The following is a 21,781-nucleotide window of genomic DNA, read 5'->3' on the forward strand; positions in this document are numbered from 1 at the left end:
AGGGTGTAAAAACATGACCAGGATCCTGATTTACTTTATCCAAAGCCCTCTGAGGCCAGGTCTTTCTAGGAAACACTGATTTCACTCAAAGCACGTTGAAAGGATGCTCACACAGTGAAGGGAACAGGCAAGATGCCTTTTGATTTCCAACCTTCAGGAGCTGAGCTCCAGGCGAGGACAGACTTGTTCTCCCAAGGAACAGCCTGGCCATGATTCCTTATCTGTCTCTGTTAAAAAGGGGAGAAATAGCAGAAAAGACAACCTGAAGACTGATACTCACAAAAATTAGAGGTTTGACTTGGCTGCCCCAGTGGTTTCTTTCCACTTATCCTAAAACAACCCCACACACAGAAGCTCCCAAGTGGTTTTAAAGGGGAGCTAATAAAAGTAGGCACTAATAATGTACAAACCACATGCAGGAGTGGATGAATGCAAAAGTTTAAAGTGAGTGTGAGGCTCAGGGATCTAATGTGGGTCATGTTGGTGTGATTCTCTGGAAGGCAAATCTGCTCAGGACTTTTGTCTTCAGCTCTGTGAGCACTGAATCTTAGATTACCACAGGCTGAGTCTTCCCTGGGTTCATCTGGGCTTCCTACTTGCAGTTTTCCCTGGATTTTTCCTGTTGGCCATCATTTAAGAAGATGCTGAAATAGAAAGAGTAGGTGAAAACACGTTAAATACACACATTGTGCAAAGACACAACTGTGTCACCTCCCTGCTGTCATTTCCTAACTCAGGATATTGTTCTGTCCTTCTGTTTGGGCTCCCCTTCGAGGCAGCTCTGTCCAGCTGGAGAGGCAGAGGTTTCCTGGAGGTCTTTTCATTGGAAATCCCTTTCTCTGGAATAGATTTTGGGTCAGGCTATGGATCAAGGCTTCGTTGTGCATGCCCGATTTTGTCTACTACTGCTAAAGTATCCCTACAGATCTTTGTCCATTTAGCAACTGATATGAATAAATAATACCCTCAGTAAACAAGTTTTGAATGAAATCCCTCAGTTCAATTATGGTTGGTAAAGTAGGGCTGAACACAGATTTATTGGAAGTTTTACCTGAGAGGGGTTTTGTTGGTTTTGGTTCGTGTTAATTTGTTTATTTATTTATTAAAATTCTTGGAGATTTTAATGTTTTTAAATTTTGGAAGTCTCAAAACACTTGGAACTGCAATTTCTTCAGAGTAGGGTCCAACGTGACAGCGTCTAACACAGGGAAACCTGGGTCAGGCGTGGGATTACTCATTTTCCTTGCATTAAATCTAATCCTTACGAAAACTTAGCTTGAGCCAAACACTTAACCACATGTTTAAGCACGTGGGACATCCTGTCCTTACATTTTTGCTTGTGTCTCATTGATCCATCGCTCAGCCGGGGCATTGGGTAAATCAGGAACAAATGGAATTGACCCAGGAGGGAGAAAAGGAAACTTTCATCTTCTCACCACCTGCCTTATTTAGTAGAGTGAGTTGAAGGTGGAAAACCTAAAGAAACCTCAGTGATCAGACAAGACTTGAATGGAAATGCAGAAAACGACAGTGTTTGGTGTCGTTCCAAAGATTAAAAGGGGAAAATTTATGGATGAAGTGGGGAAATTCCTAAATAGAGCTAGAAGTGAACTTTCGCTCACCCAAAATTGTGTTTATAGGTGCCACAGTGGCTTGGAAGTGAGGTTTTCATAACCACTGACAAATATCTGGTTGTAGGCAGAGACAGTTCTTCTACAGAAGAACACCCAGTGATCCGTCAGCAGTTTATCACTGAAATACAGCTCATTCATTAATAATCCATCATCTACGTGTCAACAGCTTTGTCCTTAATTCCCTAATGGAATGGCTGTTTCCATGGATTGGAATGGTGATATTATTCCCACTTCACAGGTAGGAAATTGAGGCAAACCAAAATGCCCCCAGTCCACAGTCCCATGCTCACACCTTAATAACTACATCACCTTCTCTCCTAATTAAAGTAATTTACTGATAGAATTGATCCGTGTGCACGCTGGAATGATTATTATCTCCAATCTAATGTTGGGACAGTTTCATAACCCACCCAATCTGTGGATACTGGAGGTTCTCCATCTCCAACAAGAGAGCTGGGAGTTTTTGTTACTCAGTCCTCATGAGGTTCCTATGTGTGCTTAATCCAGAGTCGTGAGCCTGAAATTGAAATTATCACTCTTAAGGTAAAATACACTCAAAAAAAAAAAAATCTGGGGAAAATCTGCTGCAGTTCTGATTGCCAGTGTTTGATGATTAAAAACATGATTCATCCAAAAACAACCCACGCCTTTCAGTCTGTTCCCAGAGCTCTGGCGCCAACCAAATTCTGGGTACCCAAGAGACATTTCTGTCCTGTCACAGCAAGCAGCATCGGAATTGCAGCAAGGCAATTCCTCCCCTTGTGCTGGCACAGGGTGTCTTTCACAGCGATGACCCGAAGTGAGTTGAGTCTCACTTACAGGAAAGTCCTGGGTGCAAAAGCCTTTGTTGAGCAGGATGCTGCTGGACAATGAATGAAAGGGCCATTCAGCTGAGGTGTTCCCAAACAGCGTTTTTAGTTGAAGACCCTTGCTGATAAGTGATTAGATGCTCTCAACAAAAAGGTGATGCAAAAGGATCAAGGAGGAAAGCCGGTGCTGAGTGGGAGCAATTTGCTGGTGAGAATCAACATCCTTATCCCTGTAAGGCTGGAGAAGGCTGGTAATTCCAAGGCATAAATCCCTTTGAGGCTTGCCACATCCCGGTTTCAGCCAACGCTGGGATGGGTTAAAAGCAGGAGGGGCAGCATTGCAAAGCCATGATCTTATCCAAGTCTCATCCAGCTCGCTATTTATATGGTTGCAGATATAGTACATCCCATTGTCTAAGGCAGAACTTGGTACTCAGCCCTTTGAGGGCCTGTGGGGAACGCTCCTCTGATCAGAGAATTTTACAGCACTTGGTGATAGGGGACTTTATGGCCTGGGGCCGTGGATGTCTCGGGGCTGATCGTGTCAGATTCCTTCCCGAAAACAATGAGGAGCTTGAGTCACTACTTGGGTGGGAAACCTGCAGGGAAGTCTTGGTATGACTCTGTATCTTCAGGACCATTAGGACCACTAGAGCTGCACCTGGTGGCTCCTTTGTCACATCTAACAACGCCTGTTTGAGTTAGAGCATTTAGAAAGCTGCTGTCGGTGGCATTTCCTAAAATTCCTGTAGTTCACATGCAGACCTCTGCTCTTAAACCTTAGAGGAATTAATTGGAACCCACTGTAATGTCAAAGATCAAGAGAGGAATGAGTAATTCAGGTTAAAACTCTGGTTCTGAGCACCAGAGAGAAGTTTGGTGATATTCAAAGTATCTCTGTACATGACTTGCTTGTCCCATGTGCAATATCCTCATCTGTGAAGGGAAGGGTGATGTAGCAGATGGTATAAATCAATCATTCCTCTCAGATTTGGATGTCTTTCTGCTTTTCCAGGCCTTCTCCAGCTTTTCAGTGCATCTGGCTGTGGTATTTTGGGTGCTGTCTGCCCAGTGCTGGGTGCTGGGGTTATTCCCTCCTCATCTGGGCTCACTCTCTAGCCCTGCTGTGCTCAGCATTCCCATCCTGGGCCTCAGTCCCTAAATCCCCACATCCTCTTGGAGCCTTGACATGACTTCTGTCAGTCCCACAAGCCTGGCTTGGCACCTGGGGTGTGGAGGTGGCTTTAGGTGGTGACACCCTCACCCCTCTCTTCGTGCTGCTACCCTGTCCGTGTCCCTCACTCTCACTCCTCCACTGTTTCCATGTCCTTCAGGCTTCTTCAGTAATGATGTACTGGAGTTTTTTGGACTGTTGGTAAGGAAGTTAAATAGCACTGAGATGATCTCAGGGAGTTCCAGTTAAAAACAGCCTCTTTTGATGGCAGTTCCTTTGCAGAGTGACACTGGAGAGTTGTCAGCTCCACGTGTATTTCTTTTGTATTATGCTGTTCCTAAATATAACCACTTTGAATTGTTTATTCACTCTTTCTCTTTATATTCTGACTAAAAATGCTGTATCATCATCACTTTTATCACCTCTGTTTAACAGTCTCATTTCAAAATTACACGAAATTAGTTTTCCATAGAACTGTGGTTACTACCACTAATTATATTACAACTTTTCCATCCTCTGTGGGTTCAGTCTTGTATCACCCATTTCCCTTTTGGGCCAGATAACAGATTTACAGTTATCCATTTGCTCTTTAACAGCGCCGTGGATTCCTAACCTATTTGGCATTCTCTTGTTTTCCATCATCACTTGGAGATTTATTACAAATGTTAACAGTAGTTATCCAGAAATATCCGAGATTCCCTTCCTTCTTTATCTCCTTGTTTGTCTGCAGGAGGTTAATACATTGTTAGGGAGTACAGATGTGTGTGAACATCTCTGTATGTTCTTGAACAATGCATTAAACAATTATTTATGGGTCATCCTCATGTTCTTAGCACCACTAACCATGGATTATCCACTGTGGGCCTTCCTTGTCACTTATCTGCCTTACTGTGTCCTCATTTATATTCACAATTTCCACTCTCACGTTGCTTTGAGTGTGCACAGGAATGGGGTGAGTCTGAGATTCATGAGGAGTGCTGGGAGCTGATGGGTGACTTTTAAACCACCCCATGGGATTTCACCTGCATTTATTTTTTTTTTTTTGGTGAGAGCAAAGTCGTTCACTTAGGGAATTCCATTCACTTTCCTTAAACTTCTCATGCTCTGGCTGGACAGACTTTTACCCTTGCATCGTAGTTCAGTGCTCATGTATCACAGTCCAGGTAGACGCACTGATTCCTTAGAACCAGAAAATACTTATTTTTTAATCATTTACCAAACCAAAAAAAGCTTTCAAAAATTTTTTCAGAGCCCTCCTGGCCCATCTCAGCCATCCTGTTGTCATCTTGCACCTCGCCTTTCGAGATCTTCCCTATTATCTATTACTGTGCATTAGCAGTTGCCAGTTCCAAGGAAGTGGAAAGGTTCCTTGTCCTGAGCACCGTGTGTGCACATAGCGAGAGACAGTCCCTGCCCTGCAGCACTTCAAATCTAATCTAAAGAGACAGAAAAAAAGGCGGGTGAAATGAAGAATTATTAGTATGGCACGATGTTAGCAACTCCTTACCCCGGATCCCTGGCAGCTTTCCAGCCCCCAAAAGGACAGGAGTGCAGGTATTTCTTTTCAAGGTAAGAGTAGTGCAGGGGGTTTTGTGGTGGAAAGTTCTCCACCCTGGTTTTGCCACAGAGGAAGGGGCTTTTCTCTGGGCATTTGACACATTTGGAGCAGGGGTCTTCCAGAGAAGACGCAATGGCTTGTGAGCAGCTGCTGAAGGCTCTCCTGCTGCTGTGTCAAATGAAAAAAAACCCCACATTTCTGAAGCTGGGAAATTCAAGGGAGCATTCCCCTTCTCCCCGTCGAGATTTGACATGTGTGGACACAGACAAGGAGCGGGGTTTGCTTAGGCAAAGCACCAGTGCTGACTCCTGCTATTCTGCTAACTGCTCTTCATTTTCTACTTACTGCTGCCTCCCATCCTACCTCATTCCTGGCCCCTTCTCTCTGCTTCTTTCACCCCTTCATGTCCTGCCTGAATGCAGAAAATGAGCTTTTTGCAGCAGGAATCATCTCCCTGACACTTCTCCACCGAGCTCTTAACACAATGGGAGCCCTAATCTCAGGCTCGGGTTCAAGGCATAACAGTAATAATTATTGTTATTATCCTTGTAATAACAATGATGGAAAGATTTAGAGAAAGCAGGGGGGAAAAAACATTGCTAACAGCAAGGGAAGATTACCCTGATCCTGGAAAGAGGTGTGTATCAGCAACTTTTAATCACCAGATAGGCTTCCTCTTCCCGGGTGGGGTGATACGGGAGTCCGGGAGCTCTGGCTGTGCTCCCTGATGGAGCATGTGCTGGGAGCTTTGTGAGTGGCTCAGTGGCGTTGCAGAACGGAGTTTTCCTAAATGCAGGTGCTCAGGAAGATGGGGAGTGGACTGCAGGCATCTGTCCAGGTCTGTCAGCAGACAGCGGCCTGGATCTCACGGCCAGAGAGGTCAATGTTTGGGCACTTAGGGGGTTTGGAGCTCGGGGTTAACAGCCAACGTGGGCATGTGGGGCTTTCTCCCTCTCTCCTTTCTTCAGAGCAGAGCAGATAAATAGCTCCAGGTGAAGGCCTGCACATTCTTTATGAAGCAAAACGTGCTGTCGGTGTAAGGAGGCGAATGTGTGGCCCGGGGCACCATGTGCAATGTAATGTGTCTCGAGTCCCTTGCACGGGCTTGTTTGAAATATGTGTCAATAACACGAGCAGCAGAGGCAGTTTGCTGCTCAGAAAGGAAAAGGAGGTGAGCGTGGTGGGGAGAGAGGGGAAAGCAGTGTGGGGTGGAGGGCAGGTAGGTCCCCATCCTCCCCCACGAGCCTCCTTAATAGCCCCAAACCTTCCCCTCCTCCCCACCACCAACTCCCTGTTCCTTGGTGAGATCACCCTCATTACAGTGAATACCCAGCACGAGCACTTCCAGGAGACATCCAGTGTATTTACTTACAAAGTCATTTTTACAGCAGAAGCAATAAATGATCTCTTGCAGGGAGAGGGTGAAGCCTCTAATTATTATTTTTAAGGACGGAAACCAAACCCAGGTTAAAAATTATGGGGGACCAACCATCTTCCTCTTCGTGCTTCCTGTTATAGATGGGATTCAGGTCTAAGTGATTTCAGCAGAGTCAAAATTAGCACCTGCAAAGGACCATGTATGGAAAGCCACAGTCCTTCAGTACAAACCTCTTTGCCACCACTGCCACGAGAGATTGGCTCCAGCAGCACCAGCAGCTCCTGCAGGGAAGATGGGTCAGTACATCCCTGGGGGAACTGGTAGATTCCCCATCTCTGGATATCTCTGGATCAAGAGTGGGCACCTTTCTGGAGGAGGTGATTCAGCCATGGCCAGTGGTGTAGAGGAGATGAGCTAATGGGTGGTCTAACTGGGTAATTACATACGTTGATGAATCCATAAGATTACAGTGTTGTTGGAAAGGAGCTCGGCAGAATTCCCAAGCTTTTGTGACTGCCTCTCACCAGTTCCCCTGCCCCAGCTGAGGAAAACCATCTCACAAGGAGGCAAGTGAGTGGAACGGTGCTGAATCTTCAGTCCAGAGTTCTGTGTCCTAGTGAGAATGTCCCTGGCTTGGTCTACAGTGGGCATTGCTGGGTTTGGATCCTTGCTCCTGTATTTGTTATAATTCCCATGGAGGGGGTTTCTGCCCCACTGCAACCCCCTTCTCCTCTCAGCAAGTCTCTCTGGAGCCCAGAACCAGATCTTTGGCCAAAGGGTTTGGTACAGGTGAATACAAACCGCTTGTTTATCACCTGACTAAATAATCCTGAGGTCAATCCTGATTCATCCCATTGGACACCTGCTCTGGCAGTAACTCACACCTGAGGTATCACAGAATCCCAGAATGGTTTGGGTTGGAAGGGATCATCCAACCCCTGCCACAGGCAGGGACACCTTCCTCTATCCCAGGTTGCTCCAAGCCCCATCCAGCCTGGCCTTGGACACTTCCAGAGATGCACAGGATTATTCCAGGGATGCACAGGATTATTCTTTCATGGCCAGTGGAGCCCAGCACTTAACCGAACTTGACTCCATGACTTAACTTCTAATTGAAACTGGTATCTTGACTAGGCCAAATTCCTTGTCTCCTAATTGTGTCCAGTTCTTCCCACTGGACATCCCATGGAACAATTGGGATGGCTGGCTCAGATCTGTGCTGTACCTTCCACAGGAGCTGAATCCCACATGGCTGAGGGGGCCACATCAAGGCTCCCAGTCCTGCCAAAGATTCCCGGTGGTACCTGAGACACCCAAGCGGGGATGGAAGCCACAGGTCCTACAGAAAACCTGTGGCACTTGGGAGCCAGGTTTGAGGCCCAAGTGCAGCTGGAAGGGTGTGAGATGTCCCTGTGCACCCAACCAAACCGACCCTCCCGTGTCTGGAGATATCTCACCAGCTTTTGGAGACTTGACCCACCTCGTTCTGAGCTCCTGATTTCCAAATGTTGTTAGTCAGTATAAGAAGGAAAAGGAGGTGTAGGAAGGAGTTCCTTGAGGGCACCCTCGATATTTCTGGCCGATGCTTGGGTGCACCAGAGAGGAGAAATGTTCAGTCAAGCCTCCAAAAACACGGATGTGTCAATAGGTGTGTCCGTGCGTGGGTACACGCGGGAAGGGAAGGGAACAGAAGGCAGAGAACATCTGATGGTGGCATCAAGGGTAAACATGTTCTTGTGTTCATGGCTTTGCTTCCACTGCCATTTTCAGCCCTGCAGGTGAGCAATTCCTTCCAAAGAAAGAGTCCTCTCTGCCCTCCTGGTTGGTTGTAAATGGGGTGCTGTCCTGTAGGTGAAGAGCTTAGAGACCTTCAAACCCCTGGCATCTTTGTGCTGTCAAATCTCCAGGTGTTCCTGCCTTGTGTGAAATAGCTGATTCCTTCTTATTCCTGCTAAATCCCCTTCTGTTCCTCTGAACCTTGGTGATAACTTGTGAAACTGAGTCCCATCAATTAATTAGTTCAGCATTGTAATAAACCCCAGAGTTGTGCTCTAAGACAGTAGTTATAGCACCTCTATACCATTCAGTATGTTATTCCTGTAAAATTCCTTGGAAACTGAACTTTCTCTTTTCCAGGCAGTATGGACAGTTGGAAATTCTTCTATTTCTTAACCCAAAAAAAAAGAAAAAAAAGAAAAAAAGTTGCAAAACTCCTGGGTGATTTGTTCTGTTAAATATTTCTGGCCAGTCAAAGTAGGTTCCAACTTTTCCACATTCTGGTGTGTTTTCATTAGCACAGGTTGTCCGGAGGGGTGGTGGGTGTCCCATCCCTGGAAACATCCATGGTCGGGCTGGATGGGGCTCTGAGCAACCTGATCTGGTTGAAGACATTCCTGATTGTGACAAGGGGGTTGGAGTAGATGACCTTTGAAGTTCCCAGACAAACCATTCCTACACAAGCAGTTCCATGATCCTCTAATTCTGTATGTAGGTCTAGGAGCATGGGAAAGCTGAAAACCAGGGAGTGAGCAGCCTCCTGCAGTTCTTTGGTGAGACAGAGCTGCCTCTGCAGAGGCTGCCTGATCCCTGTGGCCACTCAGGCTCCTCAGACCCCACATGAGATCCATGGGTGGATTTGATTGTCTCCAGTGGAGCTCCCTTCCCACAGCCTGGGTTTGTCACCGTTCAGATCTCCTGTGAAACCCAATTATGAACATTGCATAATCCCCCAGATCCATCACTGCTTCAGCTCTGCAGGGAACGCAGAGAAATCCAAGCTGGAAGGAATCCATCTGCTAAGCTGAGTGACCCTGCAGCTTTATTATTATTATTATGAAGAGGAGGGCTCGTCTCTGGTTTCTAAAGTAAACACAGGAGGGATCTTGGCAGAGGAACGTGCAGCAGAAAGCTGGGATTGCTTTCCCAAATTCTTGGCCGCTTCCCTCGGTGCATGTCAAAGCTGGTATCTTTGCCTAATAGTGATCACCCCTCCACGAGCTGATCACTATCTGGCAGCCTGTCTGCAGCTCCCCAGCCACTCTCAGAAAGAAATCATTAGGGCTGGGATGCAGCACAGGGAGATGTGCAGGTGCTGCTCCTGCCGCCTGCCACCCGGAGAGATTCCCGAGTCCTTCCGCCGAAGTTCCGTGCCCCCAGCACTGAGGGGTTGTTTGCTCTTCACCCAGAATCTAATTTCATCCCCCAAGTCAGAGATTTGGGGTTCTGATGCTCCAAGGACATCTCCCTACCCACTTTCTTTCCCCAGAATCTTTCCCCTCCTACCTGCAAGGGGGATGGTTCAGCCTGGACAAGAGAAGGGTTAAGGGTGACCAAATGGTGGCCAGGACCTGAAGGGAGCTACAAGAAAGGTGGAGAGAAGCTATTTACAAGGGCCTGGAGTGACAGGACAAGGGGGAATGGCTTCAAACTGCCAGAGAGTAGGGCTGGATTAGATATTAGGAAGGAATTGTTCCCTGTGAGGGTGGGCAGGCCCTGGCACAGGGTGTCCAGAGAAGCTGTGGCTGCCCCTGGATCCCTGGCAGTGTCCAAGGCCAGCTTGGATGGGGCTTGGAGCACCCTGGGATTGTAGAAGGTGTCCCTGCCCATGGCAGGGGGCTGGAAGTAGATGGTCTTTAAGGTCCCTTCCAGCCCAGGCCATTCTGTGTTTCTATGATTCTGTGATTCTTCCTCTCACCCCCGTTTCTTTCCCATTTGTCAGCCTGACCCCTTCCAGACGTTTTCCATCCAGGCACTGCCTCACCAGTCGAGAAGTTTCCGCCCTGGAGAACAGTTCTGTTCCTCTGAGGAATATCAAGGCATCACATCTGCCAAACCACTTGGAGAAGAAACTCTTTGAGCCACAGCTCGTGGTGTGAGAACACCAGACTCCAGCAGGTTTAGGGAGAGGAGCCTGGAGAAGAAAGCTTGGTCCTTCTCTGTGCTATCTGGTGCTGCATATGTGGTGCCATAATGCTCTGGCTGCATTGCTGGAATTTAGGCCAGGTCTGTTGCTTGATCACTCAAAAGACTGGAAGAACCTTTCTATAAATCACCTTTTTTCACCCAAGAGATTTGGAGAGCCTGTTGCTTGAGAGTCATAAAATCATGGAATGGTTTGGGTCAGGAGGGATCTTAAAGATCATCCCATTCCACCCCCTGCCATGGGCAGGGACACCTCCCACCGTCCCAGGCTGCTCCAAGCTCTGTCCAACCTGGTCTTGGACTCTCCCAGGGATCCAGGGGCAGCCACAGCTTCTCTGGGTACCCTGTGCCAGGGCCTGCCCACCTTCACAGGACAGAATTCTTTCGTAACTCCTTATCTAAATATATACAAATGTATATTTATAAACATATATATATATAGCTTCCTTTCTCCAAAACAGATTATAAAACCTTGACTTAACTTTAGGTGATTGTCACTGCTGAGGGATTGCCAAATGGAGGGATTTTGCTTAGCAGCCCAAGAAAATTAAGCTGCCTTATGGCTGAAACCTCCCTGCCTGTTCCCCTCACAGCAGAATGAATTTTGGGCTGAGGGAGATGCAGCACATCCGTTTCAGTGAACAGGAGGGATCCACAGACAATGGTGAAAGTCAGTGCTGTAAAACAAATGAAACCTTTGCCTTCTTTCTCTACATCAGGTTTTATTGCAGTTGTTATTCTTTCTGTTGTGAGAGATGATCTCTGAATTTCTCTCTCAAGGTGTATACAAATGCCAGGACATCCACTGGCATTTTTCCTGTACCTCTGAGCGACTCATCAGTCTGTACCTCCTTAATTTTACTGAGATCTAGCTGAAACATGTCAAGGAGCCATGAGGATTTTTTCCCATGCAAAGCAGTTTCTTTGCAAAAAAAAAAAAAAAAAAAAAAAAAAAAATCCAGTTGTTCTGTTGCAGCAGAAATTGCACTTTCATTTGAGAAAAAAATTGTTGTATAAGCAGCAAAAGTTTGAGCTTTGGTCTCATGGCAGTCCTGGTGCTGTTTTAGGAGTTGTTTTCCCTTTGGGCTCTGGTGTTGTTGTTCATGTGGATTTTCCTCTGTGTGGATTTTTTGTTGTCTAATACCAGGTCAACTTTTGCTGCAGCACTTCCCAAAGAAAGGGAAGGAGAGGACGAGGAGCTCTTTGCCTTCTGCTGCTTTCCACATTTTTCTAAAAGCTGAAATACAGACCTGAAAGGTATTTTTGGAGGAAAGTTTGTCTTTCCCGAGCTGCTCTCATGTTCTTTTCCCATATGGGAGGACCAAGATCAGACAAATACTCCCCTCAGTCCACTCTGTGACAGAAATGGTCCTCAAAGAGGGTATAAGATGTGTTTATATCTGTCTGTGACTCTGGAACAGCTGATTCTCTATTGATCTGTGCTCAAGTTGTTGAGAGGCCTTGAAAGAGAGGAGAATTGTGACATTTTAGACCAAAGGAGGAGCAGATTCCATGATGAATGAATGATATGAAAGGAAGCACAACCATAATTTATTGCAGAGTACTTAGAAGGTATTTTGATGGATAGTGCAAGTAGATGAAAAGCCCTTTTGGGTTTGGGATTTTTTTTTCTCAGTTCATTAGTTCAAAGTGAAGCAACTTTTTTCATGGCAGCAAAATCAGGCATGTGATCAGAAATCCTTTTTTGCCACAAAAATCAAAACATTTCACTTCACTTTTGAGGTTCTGAGTATTTTAAGATAAATATAAAAGATTTTTACATGAAGGAAAATTTCTTGCAAATCCACCCTCCATAAAACTGTTATTTTTACCTCGGTCAGAAAAATTAAGCTTATTCTGAGTCCTTGGCAAATGTGACAAACTCAGAAGATTTCAGGGTGGTTTTTTTTGTAATGTAAAAAAATTGTGCCCAGTCCTAAGTGGCAGTTTCAGTAGAGTTGATAAAGTAGTGCAGGAGTTTGCCCTTCCTCAGATGTTTAAGATTTGGACACAGCGACAATGAGAAATGGCAAAATTCCTGATGCAACTGGAGCTGTGCTGTGGGTCTGCAAAGGAAACAATCCCTGAGGTTGCCCAATCCAAACTTCTAATTTGGTATCGATAATCAAAAAAAAAAAAAAAAAAAAAAGCACATGCAAGTGTGACAACAAGTTCCTTATTGACTGCCTGGGTGCAATAAAAGTCCTTAAACACATGCTCAGTTTTAAATATGTGCTCAAGCCCCATTGATTCCAGTGTTAACCTGAAGCACTGGCTGAAGTGCTTCTCTAAATCAAGGCAAGGGTATTTTATGGCCAGAACAAAAAGTAGTTGTAGGATTCATTAGAGGGAAAAGAAAAAAAAAGAGAGAGAGAGTGCGAAAGGAAGGAAAAACAAAGAGGAGGAAACTTTATGGCTCCGTAAACAGCTGTAAGCAATGTCTCTGGTCGGGTCAGACCGGTCTGAGTTGACAAGGCAGTGTCTCCAATTATATAGCATGCTGTAGCCTGTAAAAATGAAATCAATTTGTTATTTTTCTGGGAGAACATTATAGCGTGAGTTCACACATTTGGTGAGCCTGATGACTCAGTGAAAGCCAGAGGAGGAACTCGCAGACCTCTGTGTGTGTGTGCGTGTGCGCACAACTGAGGGGCTCTGCGTGTTTGGCACAACCCGGTGCGTATTCACAGCACCTTCTTGAAGGACGGGGGAGAAATGGGAGTAATTTGCTTCATTAGAGCAGTGGACAGTGAAAATCCTGCTGTTCTCACCTAACCCCCAAAATGATGGCGCTTTCCATCCGTGGTTCTCATTTCAAAACTGGCTTCATCACGGAGGAGTTTCAGGATAAAATTCCCCCAAGCACTTAAGCACTTAAGCAATTTAGAAGTCCAAATCCAATCTTTGCAGGGATCTGAGGTCTTTGAGCCCAGTCCTCTGAGGTATTTAGCACTGACATAGCCCAGACCAGACCTCGGTGCAGGGGGATGAGCCTTAACGAGAGGTTTGAAACCACAATATGTACTTTATATTGCTGATCATTTAAAAACGGTTCAAGTTGGGATGCTTTAGGGGTGGGGGGGACCTAGGAGTATTAGGACTAGCCACAGTCCTAATTATTACTGAAATTCAGAGTAGGAGTCTAAATATCTTTACACTGTGTAGGCATTTTTTATTGCCTAATACGTTGCTTTATCCCTTCCCTCCGTTCCCCTAATTTAGCACACCTGACCCAGAAAATTACAGCTATTTTCACCTAAAACTTCATTCCAGTGCCCAAGTTATATAAGCATTGTGCTGGGGAGAAAGGAGGCAGGTTCTTTTCCAGGCCAGCCAGTCGTTGCCTCACAAACACACATTCTTTCCATTTGTCATGAAACCCTGAGAGGGGTTAGGCTGGGAGAAGTCAGAAGTAAGGCAGCAAAGGTGTTTACGTGAAACTTTAAATTACTCCCCTTTCATTTGCAAGTAACTGTTGTTCCTCGTCCCAGGTAAATTTATCCATCAGCAATATCATTAGATGAGTTCATTATAACCATGAGATTTACAGCACTCATAAACTGCAGTGTAGGTGGCAGATTAAAATGTTAAGGCTTACACATCTCTAAAGCCCTGCACTGCCATCCTGGCACATTTTATGAGATAAATGCAGCTGGATGGAGGCAGATCTCAACTAGGAAGACCTCCAGGGAGAAGCACGGGATGTAGGATGTGGTATGGAAGCACCACCAGGGTCACTGGGACCTGGATCCAGGCTTGAAAACGTGGTTTGAGGGGCCATTATTCCACTGGCTGGGTTGTTTTTCAGATGACATGTGTAGCAAAGGAGTTAATTGCCCTGGGTAATTAAAGAGTTCCAAAGACTTTTTTCCAAGGAATGGGTTGTTAATACTTGTATACTCTCCTCTTCTGTTCTGTAGATCCTAAGGGAAGACAAAGCAACATCTCTTGCACTTAGAGTGGAAGGTGCTGAGTGTTGTGGTGTGCCTTAGTTCCTGTGGGAATTCGCTGTCCCGGCCAAACCTCAGCTCAGGGAATTTTGCTTTCTTAGCACCTACTTGAAGCTTCCATTGAATTTCTTATTTTTCAAATCCAGCCTCAAACTACTCGAAATAAGCTGCCATAGTCCACATTAGAGACAGCAAAGACTTTTCTTGGCCTTCTCTTCCAGCTCTCCAAGGACTTCTGAGATTCGGTGAAAAAGGGGTGAAATTCCCAGTTCCTACTTTTAGATTGTATAAAAAGGTGTCCAGTTTATGCTCCTCGTTTTTGCACAGCCAGTGCTGCCTCCTGGGCATCTCTGGTGATTCAGCCCACCTATCTGAGGCATCTCTCTCAGGATGGGCTGAGTTGCCCTCTGGAGATGCTGATCTTGCTCCACGGACTCTGGTAGACAGCGAGCTTGGCCGAGATTCCAAACTTCTAAATGGTCAAAGTTGGGTGAGGTGAGTCCCACGCTCAGAGATCCTCTGATGAAAGGTGCTGGAGAAACACAATGCTGCTGCATCATCACCATCACCATCGTTGTTATTAATACAGGGCAAGGGTGAGGGAATTATTATGGGAGAAAAGTCACCTCTGTGCCTGCGTGTTTGCAGGATTGGACTCAGCCACAAAATTATGTGCATACTTTCAGGGTTAGAGGAGAAAAAAGGATTTAAATATAGCCCTCGTGCTATAATGTTCGAGATGAACAAAGAGGTACCCAACAAAAACAGTTAATCCAGTAGGTTGCAGCCTTTTCCTTTCCAGGCTGGAAGAAAAAAAAAATCTGGAAGGACAGACACCTGCACAGTGAATTTGAGCTGCCTAACAGGCTTAGATTTCTTTTTGTGAACCTCTTTGGAATGCCTTAGTCATGATAGCGAGATGCCCAGAGCCAAATGTTGAAGACCCTACTGCAATCCATGTTGCAGGCACTCAGAATTTTTGAAGTAAAATATGACACTTCTGTAATTAGACTGCTTAGGCCTAAGCTTGATTGTTTCTGGTTCATACAAAACAAAACAACCCAACCCCCAAACTGAAAAAATATCTTTCATCAGAATCAGTTACTTGATTCATGCCTTCTAGAGCCAAACCTATCATTTTGCTGATCTGTGTTAAGGTGGTTTCCAAGTTTTCAACTAAAACATCAATTAAAATTTTCGTGACTGTCCACATTCTGTAGCTGCTTGGGTTTGGGATAGTTTTAATGTCATAGAAGAAAATCACTTCCATGCAGGAGGGATGTTAGTGAGCAGAATGATTTCCTTTTCCATTTAAAATAATGGGGTGTGACAAGTTCCACTTCCTTTCTTTTCATTCTAAAATTCCTCTAGATTTTGTTTTCATTGTAAAACAGAGAAATAATCACAGCATATGATTGTATATTGAATACTGGGGGGGGTTTTGTGAAAAATAAGGCCATTCAATGAATGTAGAATTAGTAAGTTTCTTCTGCCTGCCCACCCACCTGGTCCCTGGGCTGGTGGTTCAAACCATAGAATCATAAAACATAGAATGGCCTGGGTTGGAGGGACCTTAAGGATCATCCAGTCCCACCCTGTGCCATGGGCAGGGACACCTTCCAACAATCCCAGCCTGCTCCAAGCTCCATCCAGCCTGGCCTTGGACACTTCCAGGGATACAGGGGCAGCCACAGCTTCTCTGGTCAACCTGTGCCAGTGCCTCGCCACCCTCATAAAGAACAATTTTTTCCCAATATCCCATCTATCCCTGCCCTCTGGCAGTTTGAAGCTCTTCCCCCTTGTCCTGTCTCTCCAGGCCCTTGTAAGTAGTCTGTCTCAGTCTTTCTTGTGGCTCCCTTCAGGTCCTGGAAGACCATGATGAGGTCACTCTGAAGTCTTCTCTTGTCCAAGCTGAATAAACCAAATTCTCTCAGCCTTTCCTTCTAGGAACAATGCTCCATCCCTCTAATCAACTTTATGGCCCTTCTTTGAGCTCGTTCCAGCAGGTCCTTGTCCTTCCCGTGTCTCTACACAAGAGTCTTGTGGACATTTGCATGTCCAGAGTGGAAAAGACCCAGGAGGTTCAACTCCATCTCCTGTTCCTGGTCTCTACCTCTGGGATATTCTTCCCAGCTTCCAGTTGTCCATGTTAGATGGACACCACACTTCATCTGTCTTGTGTCAGCTCTGTGCAATGAGGGTTTATGGGAACTGATCATGGCTGACTTACAGATCCTACCCCAGGAGTGTCTTGACATTCGGTGCCATTGGCCATTCATGGCAGCCTTCATTTTTGGAACCTCCACAGCCTTCCCGCTGCTCATTTCTGCACAAAAGGTGTTTTTAGGCAGCCTCAGATACATGGATTTCATGCTGGTCAGCTTGAAGGATTATGGTGGGAGACCAGAGAGGGTCTGTCTGGGAGGTTGTAGGATGGAGTAGGGGCTGCCCACTCATCACCTGCTTCCCTGTGAGCCCTTCTGGTGCCAGTAGATGTGGGACAACACTTGAGGGTTTTCCTTACAGCTTTTCAGAACCTATGGACACATGTCCAGCTGCCTTCTCAATTTCAATATTTTGGGATCATAATATCAGAGATGTGTCGTGAAAATGCATCTTTTTAGATAAACTGCTTTACACAATTTGTCCCCGCTTTCATGATGTGGCTGAGATTCATCTTCCAAGGGATGTAGCACCACAGAGAGGCAGCCAAAATGAGTGAGAAAGGAACAGGGGCTGAGCTGAACCTCTGGAAAGCTGGATGGGTTATAAGAAAGGATTTGGAGGAGGTTAACTTGCTTTTAGGGAGTTCCTTGCAAAGGGAGAAGCACTTCAGTCATCTACAAGGGAACATAAATCCCCTCTGTTATGAGCAGGCAGGCATCCTTTGATTTAATTTCCTCACTAGGACTGGGCAGACGAGAGCAGCAAAATCACTGCTGTTGCTCAGTTCTCAGTATTTGGTGGGATTTAAGTGCACTCAGGGTCTTACCCTGGGTCATTTGGCAAGTTGCACCCTTGCTGTTCAGCATTAATAAATGCAGTTGTTTTCCCTGTGTCGGGGACTCCGGAAGGATGTCCCTGGAGGAAGCCCTCAAAAGGCCTCTCCAAGATGAATAGCAAAGCAAAGCTCCTACAAAGCTCAAGAATGACCAAAATCAGGGAGAAGCCAGCAGGTGTAGGAGTCTCCACACGCTGCTCCTGATGTGTCAAGGACTTTTGACGCGCTGAGAAGGTGGTGACCTTGAAAAGTCAGTAGATTGGTGCTGTACAGCGAGGTCATCCAGAGCTGAAGCCTTCTCTTTTTCTGAAAAAAGCTCTGAGCAGGTATTTCCTGCATATTTCTCCCTCCTAACCTGGCTGGGGTGTCCATTCCAAGAGGGAGGGTACATGTAATTTATTAAGAAGGTGGCCAGGTACTTATTTACAACGGCTCTGCTGAAGGAGCAGATAGATCGAGATAAGGGAAATGAAGAGCTCTCTAGGTGTGTTGGCAAAGAAAAATGCTCACTGGAGGTTGAATTAAACACTTCAGGGCATGCAAGGCTTAAAGATAAGCCAAGAACTTTGGCTGTGGACATACAGAGCAGTGTTTTCACGGCTCCTCCTGTGCTAATGGGAAGGAAAGCCTGATTGGTTGGAAAAGTACAACTCTGACCCTTTCGCTTGGCTCAGACTTGAGCAGCGCCTGTTCTGGGCATGAGTGTGTTTGTAAAATGGAGAGCTTCAGGAGTTCTCCAGTGGAAAAGGAGAGGTTGGGGTCAGTGCATCCAGGAAGTGTTGGTGCTTAAGGAATTTGGAGGTGGTGCCTGGTTAGACCACAGTAGACGACACTCGGCCCATTTCTCGACGCCACATTTTCAGAATTACCCACACGAAGGAGATTGTTTAGGAGGAGAACTCAGGAGAGTGGAAAAATGCAAATGCCAGGTTTGATCTCTGGAAACAGTGAGAAAAAATGAATGATAGGAGCTACTAGAGAGTTGAGCAACACTGAAATGAGATTCTGATCTTTATAGACTTTCCCAGTCTTTTCTAAAGGTTTGGTTGTTGGGTTGTTGTTGGGTTTTTCTGGGTGGAGGAGAAGGTTGGAAGGTTCATAAGGTTCCCACCTGATGATCAATAATAGTGACAGGGAGCTGAAAGAACTGGGTTCTCCTAAAGATAAATTGACTTTAGAGAGGGAGAAAGTGTTTACACCTGGAAGCAAAGTAGAAACCAAAAGAGGGTGCTCGGGGAGATGTTATCACACTCGAGAGGCTGCGAGTGAGCCAGGAGGAGGAGGACTGTGATCAGCTCTACTTAACAGCAGAGCCACTGCTCATGGAAAGATGTTTTGAGATTCCACCCTGCACCTTCAGCTGAAAGTCAAGTGACTCCACTCTGCCTCATGAAAGACCAAATTTGCGTTGCACTGTCTTGGGGCCTGATGACACCTTGAGAATAAGGCTCTTGCTGGAGATTGTCTTTTGCAGATTAAACTTCCCAGACTGCACCGCAGATCAAAGCGAGGTGTGACTGTTTCCCTGCTATATTGAGCAGGGAGCAGTGTGAAAAAGCAATTAGAGATATTTCTACATGTTTTTATTCTTTTTTAATCTTAGACAATCTTCCCAGCAACGGAAACAAATAGTTGAGGGCACCAACCTATAAACTCCTCTTCCTATGACTGGTATTTTCAGTCTACCACTGTAGTAACCACCAAAAAAAACCCCAGAGACAGGGTTTGAGTTGGCTGCTCATATGATTAAAGTTTATGAGGCCAGAATCCTAAATTTCATCAGGGTCCTACTGAAACAGCTCAAAACCGTCCTCCTGGCTTCACAACATGGTGGATGGAGCCTGCAACAAGTTGATGGTGACTTAGTGGATGCTTTATCTTTGTTGGGAACTGGGTAAGAGATTTTGGAAAGCTTTGGGAAGGATGTTGGTAACTGCAGTTGATGTGGAAACAAATGTTCTCACAAAAGTTAACTTCAGACTCTGGAAAGCATCCACATTTTGGACTGTCTGTAGGCAATGGCTGGAGGATGAGTAGGAATAACTAAATTCATGTTTTTCCCTGGAGACTTCAATGAAGGCATCTCTACGCATGGTTTACAGAGACAGGACCACCTACCTCCCGATCCTAAAGCTGTGAATACCTCCTAAGTCCCAGTTTTGGGGGGATTCAATGGATTAGCATTTGGATATGTGGCATTCCCAACAAGGCCACAGTGGCAACACACTCAGCAGATCCTCTGAAGCCTGAAACAGTGTTTTAGAAGGTGTCTTTAGTCCAGAAATTGTGGTCCAGTGTTTTGTATAATACTTAACAGTGAAGCAAAAATGTACACTTGGCATGGGCTCCATTTCACGGACGGTTTTCTGCCAGTTGTGTGCGCTGAATTAATCAAGAGCTCAAAAAACCCCATACCTAGCCACAGAGATAAGGAAAATTAGTTAAACAGGTCCTTTCCTTGGTTTTCTCCTGTGGGTCCCTGCAGGCTCTTGCAGGAACTTGTCTCCTTCCTCCAGCTGAGCTCTCTGCATGGCCTTCAACACAGGGCTGAACTTCCCTGGCTGGGACTGCTTCAAGGAACTTATCCATCCTCATTGTCAGGGTTCACGGCATGATTCACCTGGAGGTTCCATGGTGCAGATATGCCCCACTCCACCAGTCACCCAGGGGGGTTTGACAGTCCCACCAGCACAGCCGGTGGGGGCAAGGCCATGATTCAGCCCAGCCCAAAGCAGACACCTAATCTGGGCAGGGGAGTCGTGGCGTGGAAGTGTCTGCTTCTCTCCACTGACTGATTACAGAGGCAGCCTGGTGTGAGCAGATCAGCTGGAGACACCCCTGTCACAAGCACTGGAACGTGGGTGACACGGACACAATTTCGGGTGGGGGAGAGCTGCCTTCCTCCCTTTTAACGCAATGGAAAAAGGGGGGCACTTCTGGAGGACAGTTCATTCCATTTGTCTCAGCTTCCCTCCCTGGAGTAGGATGAATTGTCCCATAATGTTGAGATTGATCATCTCCCAGAAGTTCAGCAGAGGTGGAAAGAGTTAAGGAAATCAGCTGGAAATCCTTTGCTTTTCCACACACCTTCCACCTTGTCCATCTAAAGTTCATTTACTGACGGGCACATTGTTGTCCGGGCTGGTTATCCTGGTTCTGAACTCCTACCTGGAGCCATTTGGGATCCAGAAATGAATGTTCTTATGTCCCATTTGCCTGGAAAGGATTGATTTGTAAAGCTTAGTCTGCAGTTAGGAAAGCCCTTGAGATGTGGCTCCTGACCACGTGAATGTCCACCTCCTTTTCACTTCTGTACCCTCTTGACCAGGTCCCCTCCAGGAAAGGAGTTAACTGGCTGCAAGGACCCTTCTCTTTCAAACAGAGACAGTCACTTTAAAATAATTTTTATCCCAGCCTAGAGACCTGCTAAAGTCAAGCTAATTTTCTGCTGGAACCTTCTTGAGCAACCACAGAATTCTTGTGTTATTTTTTAAGTCAGAGCAAAAGAGAGTGAAGGCTTTATTCCCTGACGGCCCTGATGGTAATTCAAACACACCAGGCTGTTCCCAAATGAAAACCACACAGCAAAAATGAATGTAAACAGAAATACACAATGCCCAGGCAGGTTCCTCTTTGTCATTAATTCAGGGCAGAAAAGACAATCAAGAGATTTAATTAGAAGAAAAGGAAATTATGCTCTAAAAATCCCTTCAGTTTTAGTAATCAAGGTTATTATTAGAAGCACCAGTAAAAACACTTTAAAAATCTATCTAATTAGCTGCATATCTGCTGATCTCCCTGCAGAGCTGACTTGTTTGTCTCCAAGGCTTCACCAACATAAAGGTTCATGGACACTCCTTTCGAGACTTCCACTGGACTGAGCACAGAATTTGCACTCAAGTTTAATTAGGATGGTTTTTTGGTTGTTGGTTTGGTCGGGCTTTAATTTCACTCCCCTCACTTTAACCAAAGCACCATGGAATGATGCTGTTCCCCTTCCCAGATTCTTGGTGTTGCCCTTCCAAAGAGCTCGATGGCTTCTACTGCTGGAGTTACTACATTGGGTGGCTCTGCAAGTGCTTTTGATGGGGTTTCCTCAGCTGCTAAAATTTCCTATAAAACATCTTGTAGAAGTGTCCTTGTCTCTCGAAGAAACACATGTTTGACCCCCTGGCTGCAAAGGAAATTATCTTTGGGAGGAAGCAGCACAATGATGGATTAAGGCCTTGGGAGGATAAAGAAAAGGGAAGGAAGATATTAAAACCAGAGTTTTTTGCCTTTCTGGGCCTGTAGGGAACTTCAGGAGAGAGATGGTGTTGTTTTGGGGAGGGATGACAGTGAAAATGATGTTTTCTG

At 45.8% G+C, this 21,781-nt stretch overlaps 1 protein-coding gene across 1 annotated transcript in view; it reads left to right on the forward strand.

Annotated features, from left to right (window-relative positions):
- The window catches only part of WNT3A (Wnt family member 3A), a gene marked incomplete at both ends in the record, with an annotated part of 83,673 nt that overhangs the window by 26,608 nt on the left and 35,284 nt on the right, over window positions 1–21,781 (forward strand). The gene's annotated exons all lie outside the window — the stretch shown is intronic.

Source organism: Coloeus monedula, assembly GCF_965178545.1.
Source record: "Coloeus monedula genome assembly, chromosome: 1".
NCBI lineage: Eukaryota > Metazoa > Chordata > Aves > Passeriformes > Corvidae > Coloeus > Coloeus monedula.